At 41.8% G+C, this 19,974-nt stretch overlaps 1 protein-coding gene across 2 annotated transcripts in view; it reads left to right on the forward strand.

Moving 5' to 3' along the window:
• Positions 1-19,974, forward strand: part of LOC102385518 (G-protein coupled receptor 98) — a 172,099-nt gene that overhangs the window by 45,819 nt on the left and 106,306 nt on the right. The window lies entirely within an intron of this gene.

Raw genomic sequence — 19,974 nt, forward strand, 5'->3', positions numbered from 1 at the left:
CTGTATTTTTCAGTATAAGTAGAATTTGTTAGGAATGGTTTTATTTTCCTGTGAGGGTTTGTGATTTTGAAATATTTTCACATCCTGAAATTTGATCAAAAGGGGAAATTAAAAAAACCTGTATCAGTGTTCTTTTAAAAAAGTGAAATATTTAAGGCAATTAAAATATTAATCATCATTTCAATCTTTTAACTTTTAGTATAAATTAATTAAAATAGCAAAACAAAGTTATTTTAAATTGGAAAATGGAACTATTCATTCTGAAAAAAATTAAAAATCCTGTTTTGACCATTTCAATGGAATTTTATTTAAATACTTCTGAATTAATAGATATGTTGAATCTGATTACTTCTCAAAGACTTTTCAAAATTTGATAATTTCTAACAACTGCAAAAATTTGGTGAGCAAAGTCCTAACCATTGCTAATCATGATCATCTTTCTGCTAACATAGCAAGTACACATGCAATGCCTCTTCTTGACTCTTGTTCTTCTTGTCTTCTCTTGTTACAGTCTTCACAAGAACTATTCATTTCTGCTCTTAGGTTCTTTCTCTGTCATAGGTCTCTGTACCTCCTGCAGTATCTCTTCGCTTACTGAATCTGAATGAGGTTTAACTAAAACAAAACTCCTTTTTCTCCATACTCTCCGTACTTTGGAAAGCTCCCAAAAGAGTAATTTTCAGCAGTATCTTCAGAACTGAAACAAAGGGAGTGTCTATCTGCACATGACAAGAAGTCAAAGGTGAATTTTGAACATAACAAGTGGTGCAGCTATCCACTGAAGGTCTGGTTCCTCAAGACACACCTTTTTTGATAGTAACCTAATGATAGTTATCCTTGTGCTGTAAGAATATTATCCTTACTTATTTGTTTGATTGATAATATGTAGTTAGAGCAGTAGAATTAAAAAAAGATAGTGCCCACTCCTGAATACTCTCATTGCTAAACCAGGTGTGGTTGAACATCATCTCTAAGACAGAAAGGTGGGGTTCAGGCAATTCTAGTATTACTCATTCTTGTATCAAGGAAGTATCAAAAAGCAAGAATGAATCACTGATTAGTTTGGGGAGATTATGTGTGTATATATAGGACTATGATGCTATGCAAAGTGTGTAAAAGGTGCTAGTGTTGAGAAATACATGCATACAGATAGTGCCAAGTATGGAAAAGCTGAAAAATAAGATCCACCATCTTTTAACATTTCATTAATAGAGCTGTGACACAATGGAAAAGCTGATGTGTGCTTCAGGTTCAACCTGAACGAAGCCAAGAAAATCATTGTTAGGCATTCATGTAACTTCTTCCCGCCGAAGGCTTATTTGGCCTTGACTCCAGTGGTGAGATAACAAGCTTCCTTACCACCTCGTTCCAGCCTAAACTGAGTTTTATTCCAATGACTGCAGCCCCTATCATTCCTACATATTGGATTAGCTCAATAATTTGTTGAGTCAATAGGCCCAATTTGTTGCTAGTGCAATAAGTGTAGTAAAGGTCCTCAGAATTGGACGTTCATTACATAGTCTTTGCACAGGAGTCTAAAACATCATCACTCTGTATACAGTAACATGAGAAAAACACAAATCTAAACAAACATAAACCCTGTGCACATTTCTGTCTCAGTTTCCTCACCACTTTTGTTTTAACTGAGATTGGTCCCACTGCCATTAGGGCAGTGTAAACAGCTCAGGAGTATCTTATCAGAAATGAATGGAGATGGCTTATTTTATTAACAGCAATCTGAGATCAATAGACAAATGATGTAGACATGACTTAGTGAACTGCAGCCAAATGCCATACCTCTACTGTTGCAACAGTATCAGAAAAGAGGGCTTTCATTTTCATTAGCTGATTTCTTGTAGTTCACAGATGTCATCATGCCCATGTACCACTATGTACAATGCATAAATAAATACATGTATTTCACTAAATGCTGAAAAGTGGGTGTGTGGGGGGGTGTATATACATGTTTTGCATGGATCAAAAAGATGTAATACTTGACAAAAAAATTTCTGGGCCAAAATTTACATTACATTCCCCCTCATAGCATCAATTGACAGAATCTAGCCTATTATGCTTATGTATTATTTCCTCCACTGCATAATGTTTGAGCTGCTGCTCAGGCTTATATAAAAATGTTTTACTGCTAAAGTTGATTTGTTTAATTATCTTTTATTTATTCCTTCATTACTAACATATGCTTTCAATGAAGAAAAACTTTATTATTTTTGGAGTGCTTTTTATATTTACACAAACATTTTCTATTAATATTAAGCAAATGTTAATACATCAGAAAAAGGCATAAATAAGTTGTACCCACAGAGCATGTAGAAGAAGAAATATTAGCTTAGTATAGTAATGAAATTTTGAAGAATACAATTGGGGAAAAAAAGGTTTTGTTTTTGAAGGATGAAACACCTAGTCAGTGTTAGATTCGAACAAATCAAAATTCTTAGTTTTGAAAAGTTGCAATATGAGATCCTTATGGCTAGAGGTTACACCTTAAACTATGTCACTGATTCCTGTCTGCCCCTGATCTTACAAGGAGTGCTATGGACAAATCTCTATACCGAGGAAAAACCCCAGTGACCTTACTGTGCTCTGTGCTGGGCCAGGAGTTCATGGCATAGCTGCAGGATGGGGGCACTGTACTGGGGTCACATTTGACTGAATAGCGAAATTGACTGACAAACTCTGCTAACTTGTGGTTTATAATGAACAGAACAAGATTGGATGCTACCAGACTGGCTTAACCTGGGTTGTAGTACCATTATATATCTTCATTCAGAATGAAACAAACCCTTCTTTAGAAGAGCCCTTCATTTGGTGTGCCAGAGTAAAACAAAGAAAATACGATCAAAATATGTGATGTGGACTCCAGTGCTGGAAATTTGCCAGCAGCTCTAGGGTACTGCATATAAATTGACATATTATTTATAATCAAGTATATCCAATCATATTATTTTCCTGTATTTGCGTGCTTCTCAATAGATAGCAAAACATTGCTTGTTTGTTGAATCTTATCTATAGTATTATCCTACAAGCTGTCAGTTTTTTCTCCTCCTTCATTACAGGAAGTATGGAGATGCGGGCTGTTCTTGGTACAAGAATCAACTGCATTTTGGGAGATTGATCCTCTCCTGAGATACAGCCCAAGTATGAGCCCGGACTACATTAAAACAAAACAGGCATTTAAAAAAATCATTTCACTGGCACAGTTATGATGCCCTTCAGAAAATGGACATAGCTTTATCAAATGAGTTTTTAAAGTGGCTTTAAAAGTGGCAGTTAGGGCAGCTTAGTCAGAATCCTTATATTAACCATAAAGGTGGGTGGGTTGCAGCACATGCTTCTCCCAGCATATATACAACCAACAATGAACGTAACAGGTGAGGCAGAATATGCAAATAGCAAAAGCATAGAGGCAGCATGCAATGTTGGGGGGAAAAGGCAATGAGAGCCTAGTAGCTAGACAGCTCCTCTTTTTTCTTCCTGCCCTTTTCTGGTGGAGACTGTGAATATGAACCCCATTGAATGTTTAGCAGTTTGCATGTGGAAACCTGTCCTTTTCCAAATTACAGCTGAAATCTCCACAGGAAGAACAGATAGAGACCAGAGCTATAATTAAGAGCAAATGTGCCTGTAGTAAAACACAGCAACAGGGAACAATTTTCCTGAACACAGGGCAATTTACCAAATATAAAATAAAGAAATGTCAGAAAAGTGACCTTAAATAATAGTTCTGCATTTCAGAGCCATTAATAATGAATGTCATGGGTGGGGAAAGAGCTTTAAGTGTCACCAGAAGTAGTATCATTAATTAAAATCAATGATTTAGTTCTTTATATAATTTTCCCTATTTTTACTTGGTTCAGGATGCAAATACAAAATTTACATACATATGAGTTTTCCTTATTGTTAGAAAGAAAGAAAATGAAAAAGGGATTGGCTTCCCTAATACTACCCTTCAGCAAATCTTTGAGAGAGAAGTCTTGCTCTGTGTGATAAATGCTAATAGATTTACACTTGGTTTGAAATAACTTCCCAGAACTGAAGTCAATTAAGTGAGAGCACCCTTCTCTTTACCTCTTCTCTTGTTGGAGAAGGGGTGGTGGCATCAATCTCTTGAATCAAGAATGATGTCTATCATGGCTTATTGGGTCTTGAAGAGTCCAATCCTTGAACCCCACATCCTCCCACAGAAGTTGCAGGTCTTTCCATAGAGGAGAGTAGGCTACAGGCTGGGATTTCTTTCCTTTTCTTCCTCCACTCTCTCTTCTCTCTTGCTTTGAGGGCAAGATGCTTTTACTTTGAAACAGGATGCCACTTGGTTGAGGCTGTGGCACCATTGCAGTTACTTGGCAGCCAGCTTCTCCCAACTCTTGATGTTGGCATCCATTTTTTTGAGGTATGCCTTCAGTGTGTCCTTTTAGCATTTTCTTTGGCCACCATAAGATCTCAGGCCACTACTCAGCTGGGAGTAGAGCACTGTTTTGGGAGCTGAGAGATGGGTATTTGCACACAGTGTCTGGTCCAGTAAAGTTGGTACTGAGGATCACCTACTCAGAGCTGATAACGAGGGATCCTGGGTTTCTCTGATTAAAAAATTGCAAAATCTCTGATAACCCCCCCAATCCATTATTAAAATTAAAAGCCCCCTGTAGGCCCCCCTAGTCCTGCTGGTGCCCCTCAGTACCCATAAAGCACCCCAGCCCTGCCAGTGCCCCTCACTGCCCCCACAATAGCCCACCTGCCCTACTTGTACCTCTTGCCCCACAGCCCCTGCCCCCCAGCCCTGCAAGAGGGGGCTCCCAGTGGCCAGGGACCCAAGTCTGTAGCTCCCTGCCCCCAACAGCAGGCAGCTGCAGCAGAAGGAGCATGGAGCTGGCTCGCCCACTGCTGCTGCCTGCTCAGGCAGTGATGGGGCCAACTCCTGGCTCCCCACAGCACTGTCGATGCACCCAAGCATGACCCGCAACTCCTCAGCCCTGCCAGAGGGGCCCCCAGCCCCCTCAAGCCCCACTTATTGCATAGGCTTCAGGGATGAAGAGTGTGGCTGAGCTGAGCCCCCAGCGGTGGCTGCCTGAGAGTCTCAGGCTCCGCCCTTTCCCCTCCCTCTCCCCCTCCAGGCAGGGCTAGAGTTTTCCTGTCCTGTTTGCAAACAGCTCTTGCAGGCTGGACCTTTACCAGCCTGCAGAGCTCTTTGCAAAAGTGGGGAATCCATGGGTTTCTCTGCTAAAAGGAGAAATCTGCGTTTTCTCTGATAAAAAGGGGAAATCTGTGGTTTTCTCCATTTTGCCATGGGAAATGGAAAACCTGGAATCCCTGCTGATAACATTAGCTTCATCAAGGATGTTGGTGTTTGTGTGGAGATCTTCCCATTTGATGTAGAGGAATTTTCAGAGGCATCATTGGTGATATGTCTCCAGGCTCTTGAGAAAGCGACAGTAGGTCACCCTTTGTTTCACATCCATAGGGCAGTGGAGATGATGACTGCATTGTAAACCTTGATCTTGGTGTATTTCCAGAGATTGCAACCAACTTCCCAGGGAGGTGGTCCTTGCCCCTACCTTGGGCAAATTCAAGAGGAGGTTGGATGATCACCTGTCTGGGGTCTTGTAAACCCAGCATTCATTCCTGCCTGTGGCAGGGGGTCAGGCTACATGATCTGTTCAGGTCTCTCCTGATCCTAGCTACTATGAAACTATGAATAAAGACGCCCAAAAGCAATTTCCCAAAGGAGGCCACTTGTGTACCAGCTCCTGTGCTGGATATCCTCATTAACATTCACTATCTGAGAGAGGTGACTTCCAAGGTAAGGCAAGTGCTTAGCTACCTCCAGGGTCTTTCCCTCCATGATAATTTGGGAAGGGGGTCACATTCATGGTCCAAGGCAAGCTGATAGAGCACTTGAGTCTTCTTGATGTTGAGAAAGACACCCAAAGTTTGGTAGGCTTCTCTAAAGAGATCCAGTGTTGTCTGGAGGCCTTTCTCAGTGTGCACCAAGGATGGTGCAGTCATCAGCATATTGAAGGTCAAGGATGGTTGTTCTGAGCACTTTGGTCTTTTAGTGGAAGTAACCCAGGTTGAAAAGCCCTGTATCCATTCAGTATTTAGTGTCAGTTCTGAAAGGAAGGCAGTCCTTAATGAGAACCAGGATTGCCATCAAATAAAAGGAAAACAGAGTTGGAGAAATGATGCTTACTTGCTTTGACCCCAGTTCAGATGGACAAATGGATCTGTCTCTGATCCACTACATGGAGTGGTCACAGTCATGTGATCACGGAGAATCCTCATGAGCTTGATGTACTTTCAGGACATCCAAATCTCACCATTACTTTCCACAGAGCTTCCCAATTGATGTAATCAAAGGCCTTAGTGGGGTTAGTGAAGGCCATGTACAGGTTTTCATGTTTTTCTCGATACTTTTCTAAGACTTAGAGGGCAACAAAGGTCATGTCAGTTGTCCCATGGGATGGTCTGAAACCTCACTGAAATTCCAGGAGGATTTCCTCAGCAAGAGTTAGAAGACAGTTCAGAAGGATGCAGGAGAGGATTTTCCCTGCTGTGGAAAGGAGGGCGTTACCTTGATAGTTCCCACATACAGACTTATCTCCTTTCTTGAAGATAGTCATTATGTTGGCATTCCTTAAGTCCCCAGGCATCTCTATGTTGTTCCAAATTCAAAGAATAAATCTGTGGGGTCTCAGTTCCAGTTCCTCACTGCCAGCTTTGTAGATTTCAGCAGGTATGCAATCCAGTCCAGTAGCCTTGTTGTTCTTGGTTTCCTTGATGGCACCCTTCTTCTAGGATAGGCGGGTTGGTGAAGGATTCCATTTCAGGGTACTGGGGGATGGACTTGATACCAGGCTCCGTCACAATCAACTCAGTTCAGGAGTGTCTCAAAGTGCTCTTCATATGTTTCATAAACATTAGGGCTGGAAGGGGCCTTGCGAGATCATTCGGTCCAGTGCCCAGCCTAAGGGGCAGGAAATCAGCTGGGGTCAGATCACCCCAGCAAGATAAGCAGGAGTCATTTCTTACAGGTATCCAGGGTATTTTCATCTAGCTTGGATAGATTCATTAAGCTTAGTAAGTGGGCGGACACAAACCTGATGACGTTCAATACTGATAAATGCGAGGTACTCCACCTCGGGGTGGGGGGAAACCTGCAGCTTACTTATAGGCATGGCAGTGCTATGCTTGCTAGCACCACTGCAGAAAGAAACTTGGTGGTCATGATTGACCACAAGATGAACATGAGCCACCAATGTGATGTCTCAGCTGGTAAAGCAAACAAAACCCTGGTTTGCATCTATAGATGCTTCTCAAGTAAATCTCAGGATGTCATCCTCCCGCTGTACTCGACCTTAGCGAGGCCACAGCTGGAGTACTACATCGAATTCTGGGCTCCGCAATTCAAAAAGGATGTTGAGAAGCTTGAGAGAGTCCAGAGGAGAGCCACACGTGATCAGAGGGCAAGAGAACAGGCCCTATGAAGAGAGGCTGAGAGCCATGGGACTCTTCAGTCTGGAAAAGCGTGGGATCAGGGAGGACCTGGTGGCCACCTATAAGTACACAAGGGGTGTTCATCAGGATCTGGGAGAATGTCTGTTCACTAGAGCGCCCCAAGGAAAAACAAGGACCAACGGTCATAAACTCCTACAAGACCGTTTTAGGCTGGACATAAGAAAAAATGTCTTTACTGTCCAAGCCCCCAATGCCTGGAATAGACTCCCTCCAGATGTGGTGAAGGCACCTACTCTGGACTTATTCAAGAAATGCTTGGATGCTTATCTTGCTAGGGTCCTTTGACCTTAGCTGACTTCCTGCCCCTGGGGCAGGGGGTTTGAGTTGATGGTCTTTGAGGTCCCTTCCAGGCCTAACGTCTATGAACTCTATGAAACTGTCTTTGAGAAGCATCAAACCATCCTCTAATCACAGGGAAGTAGGATCATGGGAAGTTGGGCCATAGGTGGCTTTTGTTACCTGGAAAAAGCTATACATGTCATGTTTGTCAACATAGAGCTGTATCTCCTTGGCTTTATCTTGCCACCACTGATTTTTTTATTTTTTGGATCCACTTTGACCTTCATCCTCAAGGAGCTGGTATGTCTCCTTGTTCTGCTGAGATGAGGTATCATCTTTTGAAACAAAGTGAACCCTTCTCTTTCAGTTGGCATTGCTCCCATTGAACCAGTCTTGGTGTCAATGGGGGTGTAGCCAGTGGATTCAGCACAGGACATAAGAACTAGGGCTGTGCAAAATGGCATTGTTCCATTTCGACTTAATTTTCAAGGTTTGCATGGAACAGTGTTTTGTTTCGAATTTCATTTCGAGTTGAAACAGCTGTTCCATTTTGCTTCATCAAAACAGTGAGGCTGTTTTGATGCTATTTCGATGTTTTGCCTGACTATCATGCTGGGGAAAGGAACTCAGCCTAGCTGGGCTGAGTTCATAACCCCCGGGCTGGATTGGGCTGGGGATGAGCTAACTTCCCAACTGCAATCCGATCTTCCGCAGGGGATGGAACTCAGCCCAGCTGGGATGACTTTCCATCCCCAGCCTAATCACAGGGCTGGGAAGGGGAACTGAGTGATCAGGCTCAGTTCCTTTCCCCAGCCTGATCACAGTGTTTGGGAGGGGAACTGAGCCCAGGCTTAGTTCCCTTTGCCTGCGCTGTGATGGGCTTCCTGCAGTGCGGTGGCGAGAGACAGGAAAATTTCACACATCCCTAATAAGAACAGCATTTTTAAACCCCTTCTAGAGTTCCTCAGTGTTGCTTTCATTTGCAGACAGGGCAGAGAGCTTTTCATGGAGACACAGTTGGAGATCCTTATGGATCTTCTGGTCTCGAAGAGATTTGGTGTTGAAAGTCCCTTACATTGCTTTTGGCTGTTTTCAGTGTTTTGGAGTAAGCTGGAATGTATCTGACAAGGCAGTGATCTGTCCAGGAGTCATCAGTTCCTTGCATGGCTTGTATGGTACAGACATTCATTCAACCACAAGTTCTAACAAAAACAGTCTGCCAGTATGGGTATTTCTTCGTGGCCTTGTATTTTCTCTCTCATGATGACAAGACCATGCTCTGTGCATTTGCTCAGGAGAAGGATGTTGTTGGAATTGGTTTTCCTTACTCATTTCTTCCCAGTGGTACTACTCCCAGAGTTCCAGGTCACATCTGACCCTGGCATTCAAATCACCAAAGAGAATGATCATGTCATCCTTGTGAGTATTAGTCAGAATGTGGTCAAAGTCAGAGTAGAACTATTCTTTGACATTGTGTCATCAGCATCAAATGTTGGGGTATATGCACTGTGATTATGGTGGAGTACTGGTTGTTGCTGAGCTTAAGACAGAGCGTCATAAGCTGTTTGTTAATGTTCCAAGGGAGGATTTTGGAACATGCTTGGGTTAATGTTCCAAGTTGACTGATGAGCTGGTTCTTGATGATAAATTCAGCATTACAAACATGTTTCTCCTGGGCTGGTTTCCCCTCCCGGAAAAAGGTGTTGCCTTCACCCTCTTCCCTCAGCTGACCCTCAGCCAGTTATCTTGTCTCACTCAGAGCTGCAGTGTTGATGTTTTATCTCACTAGTTCCTTTGAAATGATGGCAGTTCTTCTTTCTGGTCATTCATTGTCTTGATTATCCATCAATGTGTGAATGTTTCATGTTGCAAAAATCATTTTTATGATGTCAGAGTAAGTGATCCTGTTGGATTTGGTTATGCTGCCTTGACCAGGTAAGAAAGCCTAGGTTTAGGGCACCTTTTCTATCCCCTTCCACATGGCGGATGAGCAGAGGAGATCCAGAATAGGACTGCTCAGTCACAGTAGCAGCTGCTGAATTGCATTCCTGTCTCAACCCAAGTGAGATGACCATCAGACTACCACTGCCTGCATGCAGATTCATGGCTGGAGACTGCTGGATTCACCAGCCCTGTCTCAGTCACCAGTGGTCCATTACCACAGGGCTGTTGAAGGTTGGTACAGGAGAGTGTGTTATTTCCTGTAATAGAAGCCTGCCTGTGACTTGGTATAACATGGGGAAGCTGGTATGTGGAAATAGCAGCTACGCAATCTTGACAAAGTAGAAATCAGGGACCAGTGACAAGGGAGAACCCTAGACTGCAGAAGACCTCCATTTTGCTGCAACCTTCTACCCTTTTTACAGCTATTGAGATCTTGACATCTTCTGCCTGATCTGCCATTGAGGACTTGAAGTTGGACCATGGTTTGTCTGGAAACCTCCCCTCAGGCCTGTTTGCCATAGGTGACCCTGCCAGGCGTGTGACACTCAGACAACCATAACTCTGAGAATCATTGGGACACACAAGCCTCTCCACCACTACAAGGTCTCGGTTCGTGGAGAGGGCTGGAGAAGCATAATATAAAGTTGTTCTTAGAGAATGTTCCAGGAGCTGCAGCATGAAACACACTGCTGGCCCACAGCAATTCATGAAAATGAGGCAATGTAGCTGTTGTCAGGCAGCCCATAGCTCACGCCCATCATTGCACCCAGTTTATTTTCAGTTCCCAGAGCTCTGAGAATCCAGTACGTTTGCGAGCCATGGCTGACTGAGGATTTGGGCACCTAAAAGCTGTGGGAGCCATGGTTGAGCTAAAAGTTTCAAAGGTTGGGCTTAAAGGCTCAATTTTATTTTGAAAGTCTTGCCATTTTTCTGATTTCATTGAAACTTTTTTATTATTACTTTTCCTGATGAAGGAAATTCCACTTCAAAATTGCACTTTCAGCACTTCATTACTGATAGTCATCCAGTACTTTCCCACAGTTCCCTTCACATGGCCTGAAGGACAGACAAGATCTCCCCAAAAAATCCAAAAGTAGCTCAGTCTAATAAAGCACAAAAATATGGAATTTGCCCAAAGATCCTAGTGACACCCCAAGATACTGCAGCGCCTGTGAGGGCAGAACTGCTCACATATGTCTTTGCAGTGCAGCTGCTCACCCTCAGGCTGTGCTAACCCAGCTGCCCAGACCTCAATGCCTATTACCTATGCTAATTATGTGGTCAAGACTTATCTCAGCATAGACTCAGCCACCTGCTTCTAGATGCTCAAATCTAAAGTCTGTTAACTCAGGCTCACCTCTCCTCAATTGGCTCACTTCATAGAGAAACATAAACAGGACTCAAGTGACGTAAGACTTTACAGATCAGTGAACAGCCTGTCTTGTGCCCTTTGTACGACCTGCAGAACTAGTGTAACTTGTTCAGGGTATGGCATGCCTTTAAGAAACACTGAAAAACGTTCTTATTACCCAAATCTTGCTTTTGTTTCTTTGTTTCCCATAAGGAAAACAACACTCTCAGAATCAAAGTGCATTGCTTTTCCCAACTAATCCCTAAAAGTATCCTTGGAAATAGCAAAGCTTCCTATAAATCAAAAACTAGAGCTGGGTGGTTGTTTTTGACTGATGAGAACTTTGCTAGAAATTTCAGCCTCAGGGACATTAAAAATGTTTGCAAAGTACTTTGCAGATCAAAACTCAAAAATAATTTTGACCCAGGCAATGGGCAAAATATTCTAAATCTCTGAAATGTTTCAGTTCAGAAATGCTGAAGCATTTCATTTTGATGTTTTCTAAATAAAAGATTTCACTTTTTCATTTTGAAATAGTTATTTTAATTTAAAAATACCTATGTTGAAGAAAAAAAGGAGATAAAAATGTTCAATAACTGGAAAGTAAAACAAAACGTTTTATTTCAGGTAGAATGAAACAAGTTGACCAGATACATTTTTCTTGTTTATTTGAGGCTTTTTGTTTTGGTTTGGTGTTTCCTTCTACTGAAGAAGGACCTAAACATTTCTTTTTTGGTTCAATTGAAATTGAATTTATTCCCATTTTTTCAGTTTAGCAACTGGACCAAAGAATCCACCATTTGCCTAATTCTACTGAAACAAGAGATTACATGAAATCTAAGGTTTTGTTATTGTTAGGACCTGGATTTGTTTACCGAGTTATAAACAGCTTTTATACTAACATAGCACGGACAGTAGTTTCTCTTACTTCGGTGTAGAATTACCCATGAAAGAATTAGGGGTAAAGATAGGTGCCTTATCAGAATTTATGCTATAAGCCAAACAAGTGTGAATTGGCTCAGTGCTGTTTGGTTTAGTGGAGCAGTGACACTTTCAGGCAAAAAACCTGCTCTGATTGCCCCTCACCTGCCCAGCTGTGACTTGCCACTAGAGGCTTGGTGAGCATAGGTAAAACAAGGAGCTAGGGGAAGGACAGGCTCCCTGCTCCTTCAGGGCAGAGAGTGCTGCAGCCCCAGCTCCTGGAAGCCATGGTGCTTCCTGCCACTGGTATGAGCAGGGGAGGGAAACGCATTGCTTGGACCTAGCTCTGCTCCTTGCTGGGAGCAGAGCCAACTGGGTAAGAGCAGGGGAGGGAAACACATTGCTCATACCCGGCTCCGCTCCCTACCGGGAGCAGGGCCAGCCAGGTCTGAGCTGCGCAGTTCCCTCCCCGCTTGGACCCAACTGGCTTTGCTTCTGGCAGGAGCGGAGCCAGTAGGAGCAAGTGATGGGAGGAGGCATAGCGGTCCCACTGCTTCCTGGGATGCTGGAGGACTTCAAGTTGAGCAGAAAAATTGTACAGGGTGGCCACAAGTTAATGAAACAGGAGCAAAATTAGGTGAATTTGACATAATCCTGCCCTAGTGTGGGGTAACCTTAAGCCAAATAAGGAGTGCTTTAAACCACTTAAAAGGTGTTAATGTGCAGCCAGTCTGGGGGTTCAGAGCTTCAGAAGCCACCTAAAGTAACAAGGCCCTCTGTTTTATGTAGAAAGCAGTTAGCAAGCGTGCTGATTATGCCTTCCCAATCACCAAAGAAGGCAGACTGGCAGATTTATTGCCATGAAAATGCAGAGCAGTAAAGGAAAGACTAATAGAAATATCAGTGGCCTCATTGTTTCAATAATACTGTTCTTTGTTTTGTTTTTGCTTTGTTTTTTTTTTCCTTAGATCTCCAGCATCCATTTGGTGTTAATATCTTCTTAGTATTTTATTTCACAGAAGGTAACCTTCAATGTGAAATCTTTCAGTGAAAGAACATCAGGTGATATAATGTAAAGACAAATTCTGTGGGCTGAGTATTAATACCATAGCCAACTCTTTGGAATCTCATTAGGGAAAAGAGAGTATTATTAAGATTGTTTTTTTTCTCCCCTCCCACATTTCCCTGTGCAGTTGAGCTCTGGATATACAGCAGATATGATAGAAAGAAACACAGAAATTTGTTTTGTTTTTTTCTCCTTGATGCACAATAAAACTAATTGACTGACAGGGATGTTGGAGTGAATGCCCATTCAAAACATATCTCTGAGAAACCCTTTCTTTAGTAGGGCTGTGCAAAACAGAACCATTTCATTTCGACTTCTGTTTTGCCGTTTTGACAGGACGGTGTTTCGTTTAGAGTTCTGTTTCATTTTGAAACTACTGTTTCATTTTGTTTCGTCGAAACTCTTTTGCTCTTTCGATGTTTCGCCCGTAGGCTATAATGGGGAAACATGAAACTGCCTATAACTTTGTCATGTTTTGGAAGATTTGGATGAAGACAGCATGGATGGTAGACCCGTTTGAGGGCATGAAGCCTGCCAAGTTTCAAGAGGATAGGTATAGGGGTTTCTAGGAAACTGCACCTCAGATCTTGAAAGCAAAACTAATGTCACTTGTAAGTGTGAAGGCACAGGGGGGTGAGAACAACAGGCATGGTAGCCCCTGCTGGGGCCATGAAGCATGCCAGGTTTCAAGGAGATAGGTGCAGGGGTTTTTGGGGAACTGCATCTCAAGCTGCTGACAACCAAAACTCGTGACTGTGTGCGTGTGTGTGTGTTAAGGTGCACCCTCACTGGCACTGGGGCCTCTACATGACAGCATGTTTAAATGACAGCAGGTAATAACTTAGTAAGCAGCACAGTAGCACCAGCAGCATCTCAGGAAACCAAACAGTCACAGTCAATATCAGAGCAGTCCTTCTCCCCTCTTCTCCCTTCCTCTACATACTTTCTGTTTCCCTGCAGGCAAGCTCAGCTTCAGCTTCAAAACTCAAAACATTTCAAAACTTTTGAAACATTTCAACTGCCCTCGTTTCAATTCAAGGCTGTTTCGAAGCCCTTCATTTAATTTCGATTTCGCTGTTTCAAGCTGGAAATGAGTCGAAACAGCATCAAAATAAAACAGCGAAATTTCACAGAGCCCTATTCTTTAGCATTTTCAAATTAGCGCCCTTGCCCTTTCCTCCTCCTTTGCTCTGTGTGGCTCATATTCTCCTCATCCTCTCTCATGGTTAGTAGTAATTTACTCAATTGGCTCCTGGGTACATGTGCTTGCTTTAGAAATAACATACTACGCAGTGCGAGTACAGCAGGAGTACTTTTTCACTCCTGTTTATTACCTCAACCGTGACAATGGAAGTCTTTCCACTCCTTCACCCTCTGAGCATTAATTTTGCCAAATGTTCTCTTACAGCTCCTTGGCCTGTGCCAACTGCTCTGACTTTACCAAATCATTGAATCTAGAGCTGTAGTGGTGGAAGGAACCTCCATGTCCTGCTGCTGTAAAGGTTGTTAATATACAACCTTTGTTATATATTGAGATCCAAGGAAGAGGGCTGCACCCCCTACAGAGGAAGTTCCGTACCAATTTGACCATGGGATAAAATACCTTTCACCCATATATGGTGATCAGTCTGAACCTGACAGAGTGGGAGGACCCTCTGGCCAGGGACCTCTGAGTCAAAGGCCCAAGAGTTCATTTTCAGTATTTTTAACCTGCTCTGACTTTACCAAATTCAAGCATAACTTGTGATAGAGCACAGGTGAGAGCAAATCAGCTGCTTTGTTTCTAGGTTGTCGTTATTTTCATCATTTTCATTAGAAGAGGGTTATTCTAGCCATATGAAATATATGGTGATGAACCAAATGAAGCAATACTGTGTAAGCTGTATTCTGGGAAGTAGTATTTAATTACATAAATGTTGTGTCATTGAGTATGGTGGGTTACATGTTTCATAGCTGCTTTAGACTGGAGACTTGCAGGCAGCTTCTGTGATTCATCTGAGATCTGTTTACTTTGATTGTTGCGGGCACTCTTGAGCAGTGCACATTACAGAGAAAATCCCCTAGTTGTACTGTACTAGTATTGGCTGAACTTGCTATTGGGGACAAGTGGTTAAATGAAAACAAAAGCAAGAGTTTGCTAGTAAGTAAAACTCAGATGTGGGGAAAGTCCCAGATCTTCACAAAATTTGAGTTACGTCTTTGTACATAGTTCTTCCTTCCTAAAAGAAAAGAGCAGGTTTGGTGTACTTATAAGGTGATTTTAATAGCCAGTGCGTGAAGGTTTCAGTTTCTTCTATTTTTTCCCTTCATTTTGTAACTAGAGTAAATTCGATCCTTTTAGGGGGGGTTATTTTGGCATAAAAATGCACATCTCAATTTATATCCTCATTGCTGTTGTTTTATGTGTCATAATGTTGTCCTCACATAGAATAACCTGTGGCACAACTCATGTTTGGTGGAAAATCAGAACTGTGAGCATATATATGGACATCCTTGTTCATCACGTACTGCGTGAGGCTGACTGCAGAGAACCATGGCTTTCCCAACCAGGTCCAGGAGTATATGAAGCTAGTAAGCAGAAGTCAGAGCACCAAGGGAAGCGCTTTTAGGCAGAAATGAATAGCGTCTCAGTCCAACTCTTCCTCTGGACTTAGTGCTACACCTACCCTTAGAAAACTGATGGTTTGGGCCATCGTATTTTGTTAAACTGGAATAATTAGGAAAGTAGAATGATAATTTCTACAGAATACCAGTACTGGCTAATAAGACAAAGCCTTGAAAAATATTTTCATAAAGTGCTGCTATACAGAGTGCACATTAGTAACATTTGATTTATAACAAATGGCAGATTGTCATTTTGAATATAAAATACTTATGAAAATGCAAGTGAGACAAGAAATTGACTTTCATTAGTGTTTTCTTTGTAGTGCAGAGGACCAAAAGGGACTGCCACAGTTCCTGATGTTGAACCTGAAAAGTAAACTACCTTAGTTGTCTGTCTGTCTTGTTTTTCCCTTCAGAGAACAAGCACGCTATCATTTGAGCCAATAATAACCTCAAGCATTTGTATTAATGTTTGCTCAGCAACAGTGTGAGGCTTAAGAAGCCAATAGAAAAGCGTTGTTCTGCTGCTTTACATATAGTTCATTGTGTATCTGTAATTTCCTGTTCACCATCTGGGAAAGCCAGAGGCAGCTCTTTCGATAAGAGGCACTAAGGTTCAAACTATCTGTCTTTTGAATGTAGATTCAGACTATTTGCAACTGAACAAACTGGTACTTCCTTCATTGTAATATGTTGTGGGTTTCCGTTCCATGCTCTCTCCTATGTATACCGAAAGCAGCGCAGTCTATTTACAAAAAATACGCCAACCAACCAAGCAGGAAAAAAGAAAAAGCAAAACCCTGTATATTTTTAAGCTCCTTACTGAGTCGTAGGAAGCTAGAAATTCTGCTGCTGAATTCTTTAGGGTATGTTCTAAGAGAGAGAGCTTTAAAAAAATCACTAAAATAAGGAAGATGAACTGCATTTCACGCTAGCAGCAAGAATATTTGTACTTGACACAAACTCTGACTGTGCCAAAGGTTTAACAAACTTTTGCTTTTGTTTGAAGTTCAAAGATATTTTTAAAAGTTTACGGCTCTTAATTCTTTTTATTAATTTATTTCATCTGAAATTTCATTCACTTCATTGCATGTTTTTGTTAAATATAATTCCCTGGTTTCATTCCATGAAAGCTACAATGACTGTCATCATTTAGACAGCTGTAGATAGATAATTTCTGCATTTAGAGGTAGAGAAATATAGGAGTTGGAATTATTGCAACCTGCCACTGTAATTACTAATCGGTTTTACTTATTACATGGATGCTGTATGCATGATAGATTATTCTTTGAGTAAAAAATCTAGGTGAGCAACAAATATATATTTTATACTATATAACTTCAAAGGAGTTTCCTTCTTAGCATGGACATTTAGGTGTCAAATGCGGGGCCTGTTAAAATTAGTGGGAACAGTCCCACTGATTTCAAGTAAAGTCCAATTTCAACCCATTTATTTAGGACTTCATCCAGTGTTGACTTCAGGTTTTGGTAGTGATTTGTGAAACAAGGACACTGAATGAAATGACTAATCTTACTCACAATTAAAGTATGTGCACATCTGTACACATACATGTGCAAATCTGAAACTATTGAGAGGTATGTTTCCAAATGTTGTATGGAACACATTTCTAAGTATCCTTCCAGTTACAATGCATAAAATTAAGCTATCTTATAATAATAAAAGTAGTTAACTTTACTGGAAAAATTTTGAGTGCAAATTATGGCTTATTATCTGTGCTTCTTATTCAGTTTGCTAGTAGGTTCTTTTCTACAAAAGGCAGGCAGGCATTTTCTAAAATACTGAAGAGAGCTGGGCAGGCTGCATTGAAATTAGGAGCCTAGCTCCCTTTGATGATCCTAACCAAGATGCTCTGGCCTGAGTCTAATTTTATGGTAGTTTTACACCTCTATAAGGCCATTGACTTTGCTGAAGTTTGGCCTGACTTAACAGCCATTTCACTGATCTGATACAAGTGTAACTGAGCATCCTGAAGCTGCCCTGATGGTGACAATGTGATCTCTAAATTAAATAAGAGTTTAGAGCCACTTCTGCCCCCTCCTAATCAGACCTGTAGCAAGAGCAGCTTGGCTGGAATGAAGGGTTTGGCTCAGTATGTCCATCACATAAAGAGCTTAGATGAATATTTCTAAAGCTTTTTAATCATGAAAGAGTACATTGTCTGTATTTCCTGCAGGTCTGCTATGATATTTTCTTTGCAATTTTAAGCTTTCACCAATTTATCCAGTACATCTGACTTTTGTGCTCCTTAGCTTTAAATCTTAGAGTAGGTCTGAGGGTCATTGAGAAAGATGAGCTGTTTGAAATGCAAAGTGCATGTTTGATTCAATAAAGCTTCTCTGGCACATTTTTTTCTTTTCCTAAAGAGGCATCCATGGGTGGGTATAATGCTGTAAAATCCAGATGTTAGTTTTTTATTGAATCATACACGTCTAAAGGAAATGTAAAGTTTCTTTTGAGAGAGTTTATGATATTCAGTAAAGTAAATATATACATAGTATTAAATTAACTTATTTTTGTAGGAAAGTCACCTAAAGTATACTTGAAGTAAAGGGAAAAAGTTTTTTCATCTCATCCAGACTATATTCACATAATGCTTTTATGACAGTTGTATTTCACTGGCTGATGTTTCCTGTTTTAGACAGACCTGCTCAAACAGTGACCACACAATCTCTGAAACGGCAAAGGCACACTCATTTTCATTGGTTTGAAAACTATGACAGATATAAACTTCTCAAATGATCAGCTTGGTGTTCAGCTCTTTATGTATAGGGTTTTTTTTCACCATTTTAACAACCAGGATATGACTATCATAGGCTAGGTACAGAAAGTCAAAAAGCTTGAGGTAGAATCGATCTAAGTTAGGTGGTTTTCTGTTAGTGGAGTAGTTTAGATCAGTAGTGAACAGAACATGCATGCACCCTGGGGGGTGGAGGGAGGAGACAAATATTAGACTGGGTCCTTACATCTATTAACCAGTCTGTGTGCTGAACTTCTGTTCTGTTACAGGTATAATAGATTGGTTTCTGATCACTTAGTGATCTCTGTAACTGGCCATAAAGTCATATGTAGTTAATGAAAGTATTTCAATATACTTTAGGTGGCATCCCTTATAGAAGTCAACTAGTTTGTATTTTGTTCCACTAAAATGTATATTGGGAGTAGTGAAGAAAGGCAGCAAAGAGATTATCTTAGTCATTACCAGATCTTCATTAAGGGGTTATCTGTTCTCATTGCTTAAAACTGGTTTTGTAAGTGACTGGTATCTCAGATTTTTGGCCTAATTTGAAATAAAAGGGTCTTATTTTTCAGAAGGTGCTGTGCTCTTATCATCTGAAAATGGCACTTCTTTGAGGTATCTTATTTTAGGCTTCCAAAAATTGAAGCACCAACTAATTGCTTTTTGAAAATCTTGGCCTTAATACATAGTTGCATACTCAAATATCTCCACAAATCATGCCCAAGACTATCAAGTGATAGACTATTTACTTGATTCCAAGATGATGGGTTCTTTCCCCATTCATCATGGGGAAAAAACAAAGCCTTGTCTTAGAATTTAGTATCAGACTACTACAGCTGTGAGCTGTGGAAAGTGTCTATACAGGGAACCCAGCTGAGCCAGAGATAGCATCAGCAGCATGCAGATTCCTGCTTTCAGCTTGGCTCCCTTTCCCTTCTTTTCCCTCACTGGCAGGGAGCCAGATGGGGAAGGAAGAATCTGTTCACTGCTGCTGCTGCAGACTCCAACCAGACTTCAATCTCCCTACAGCTCCCAGTTGGAGCAATTTGACTCTCAGCTGTTGCAGGTACAGGGGAGCTCCAGAGCCACTTCTGCGTCATGCTGTAGGGAGCAGCTATGCAGGGAGCCCAGCTCAGCAGCATGCAGATTCCTCCTCCCAGCCTGCTCCTGGCTAGCAAGTGAGATGGGAGGGAGAAGGGAGTAGGAGAGGAGCCGGGCAGGGAGGGAAGAACCTGTGTACCGCCAAGCCAGGTTCCCAGCACAGCTGTTTCCTGAAGCATGAGTAGCGTTACCATATGTCCAGGTTTTCCCGGACATTTCCTCTTTTTGGCCTCTTGTCCTCCGTCTGGGCGGGCTTTTTAAAATGCATGCAAATGTCCAGGTTTTTGCTTTGCCTCTGCTTTTGCTCATGGCTGGGGGCAATGGAAAGCTGATTGGCTGTTGGGAGATCATGTGCTCTCCGTGTGGGCCCTGGCAGCTGCTGGAAGGTGTGCGCGCGCGCGTGCGCACATGTGCGAGCAAGCT

Source organism: Alligator sinensis, unplaced genomic scaffold (assembly GCF_000455745.1).
Source record: "Alligator sinensis unplaced genomic scaffold, ASM45574v1 scaffold545_1, whole genome shotgun sequence".
Lineage (NCBI taxonomy): Eukaryota > Metazoa > Chordata > Crocodylia > Alligatoridae > Alligator > Alligator sinensis.